General features: G+C 49.0%; 1 pseudogene; it reads left to right on the top strand.

Moving 5' to 3' along the window:
* The first annotated feature begins 850 nt into the window (after positions 1-850).
* Positions 851-1425, top strand: LOC111531331 (annotated as a pseudogene).
* The last annotated feature ends 1350 nt before the right edge of the window (positions 1426-2775 follow it).

Genomic DNA, 2775 nt, shown 5'->3' with positions numbered 1-2775 from the left:
GGATCGTCTCTATCTCCTGACCTCGTGATCCGCCCGCCTTGGCCACCCAAAGTGCTGGGATTATAGGTGTGAACCACCGTGCCCAGCCTGTTTTTTTGTTTGTTTGTTTTTTTGGTTTTTTTTTTTTTTAACACAGAGTCTTGCTCTATCACCCAGGCTGGAGTGTAGTGGCTTGATTCTGGCTCACTGCAACCTCCAGCTCCCAGATTCAAGTGATTCTCATGCTTCAGCCTCCCAAGTAGATGGGATTACAGGCACCTGCCATCACACCCAGCTAATTTTTGTGTTTTTAGTAGAGACAAGGTTTCTCCATGTTTGACCAAGTTGGTCTTGAACTCCTGGCCTCAAGTGATCCATCTGCCTCAGCCTCCCAAAGTGCTGGGATTACAGGTGTGAGCCACTGCGCCTGGCTGATTTTTTAAATATACTTGAAAGCTGATTATCTATGAGCTGATGGCAAGATTTTTTTTTTTTTTTTTTTTTTAAAGACAGAGTGTCATTCTGTCACCCAGGATGGAGTGCAGTGGTGCAGTCATAGCTCACTGCAGTCTCGACCTCCCAGGCTCAAATAATCCTTCCACCTCAAGCACCTGAGTATCTGGGACCACAGGCGCACACCACCACAGCTGGCTAATTTTATTTATTTATTTTTTATTTTTTAAGAGATGGGAGTCTCACTATGTTGCCCAGGCTGGTCTGGAGCTCCTGGGTTCAAGCGATCCCCCCACCTTGGCCTCCCAAAGTGCTGGGATTACAGGTATGAGCCACCATGCCTAGCTCCAGTTGCAAGATTTTATTAAAATTTGTATAGGCCAAAAATTTAGAGGTTAAAAGACCCTCCTGAGGAAGCTAAACAGAGTGCAAACAGGTACACAGTTGAACTCCATAGGCTCAAAGAAAACAGTGCCTGGCAGAAGATGCCGGCGCAGTTACAACAGGAAGCTCCGTGCCAGTGGGAGCAGACCCCTGAGTGAGAACTTCTGGAGCGTCTGTTCTAGAAGCCCTGCCTTACAGAAGGGATGATATGAAATTGTGAGCAATAGTGGCAGCGGCAACCGGAGCGGTAGGAGCAGCAATTTATCCATGTGCAGCCCCAAACTGGAAAGAAGATGCTAATTAAAGTGAAGACGCTGACCGGAAAGGAGATTGAGATTGACATTGAACCTACAGACAAGGTGGAGCGGATCAAGGAGCGTGTGGAAGAGAAAGAGGGAATCCCCCCACAACAGCAGAGGCTCATCTACAGTGGCAAACATGAATGATGAGAAGACAGCAGCTGATTACAAGATTTTAGGTGGTTCAGTCCTTCACCTGGTGTTGGCTCTGAGAGGAGGAGGTGGTCTTAGGCAGTGACGGACCCTCCATTTTACCTCCGTACCATGTCGCTCATGATGAGGCATCATATATCCTCTCACTCTCTGGGACACCAGAGCCACTGCCCCCTCCCCTGGGTGCCCAGTATTGTACATCTACTGGTGGGAGACTGTGAGGACCCCAGGATTCAGTATTCCTGGCCCAGAGGGCCCTTGCTGGTTATTGGGTGTTAGTTTGCAGTCCTGTGTGCTTCCCTCTCTTATGGCTGTGTCCCTGGTTGTCAATAAAATATTTCCTGGTCTCCTGGAAAAGAAAAAAAAAAAAAAGAAATTGTGAGCAGTTTCAGCTGTAGGCAGCAGAAACTTGGCCCAACACCAGACAGAAAAGATAAAACATCAGAGGAGAGAGGGGACAGATGTCACCCAGACAAATTCTTTTTTAACAAGGGTTGAAAAAGGAGGCGGCTAGTTCCCATGCAGTGTGAGCCATGGGTGGTGGGCAGGATCACAGCACACTGCACAAGGCAGAGGCGAGACGTGAGAATAAATGCAAGCCCTTGCTGGGAGCTTCCTTGACCCGATCAGTCGCAGGCCGGGGCACTGCAACAGAGGCAGACTGCATATGGACCCTCACATGCCCACTCCACAGCTCTGTCACAGGCCTCTGCAAAAACCTCCTCTTGCCTCGCCTTCTCTTATTAGTTTCCTGGGCTGTTGTAACAAATTACCACAAACTTAGTGACTTAAAAGAACAGAGTAGGCCGGGTATGGTGGCTCACGTCTGTAATCCCAGAGCTTTGGGAGGCCGAGGTGGGCGGATCACGAGGTCAGGAGATCCAGACCATCCTGGCTAACACGGCGAAACCCTGTCTCTACTAAAAATACAAAAAATTAGCCAGGCATGGTGGCGGGCGCCTGTAGTCCCAGCTACTGGGGAGGCTGAGGCAGGAGAATGGCATGAACCCGAGAGGCGGAACTTGCAGTGAGCCGAGATCGCACCACTGCACTCCAGCCTGGGTGACACAGCAAGACTCTGTCTCAAAAAAAAAAAAAAAAAAAAAAAAGAACAGACTAGTTTTTTATCACAGGTCCTGGAGTCCAGAACTCTGAAGTGAAGGTGTCAGCAAAGCTGCACTTTCTCCAGAGCCTCTAGGGTAGAACCCATACCTTGCCTATGGTGGCTGCTGGTGTTCCTGGGCTTGTGGCTGTACACTCCAATGTCCGCTCCCACTATCACATGACCTTCCAACTGTGTGTGTCTAATCTCACACTACCTCTCTCTCATAAGGACACTTATGATGGCATTCAGGGCCCACCCAGATAATCCAGGATGACCCTCACCTGAGGATGCTTAAATGAATCACACGTGCAAAGACCCTTTTTCCAAATGAGGTCACATTCACAGATTTCAGGAAGAGAACATGGACACACTTTGCAGGGGGGCATTTTTCAGCCCACCACA

Source organism: Piliocolobus tephrosceles, chromosome 9 (genome assembly GCF_002776525.5).
Source record: "Piliocolobus tephrosceles isolate RC106 chromosome 9, ASM277652v3, whole genome shotgun sequence".
Classification (NCBI taxonomy): Eukaryota; Metazoa; Chordata; class Mammalia; order Primates; family Cercopithecidae; genus Piliocolobus; species Piliocolobus tephrosceles.
This window is presented reverse-complemented; position numbering and strand designations above follow the sequence as displayed.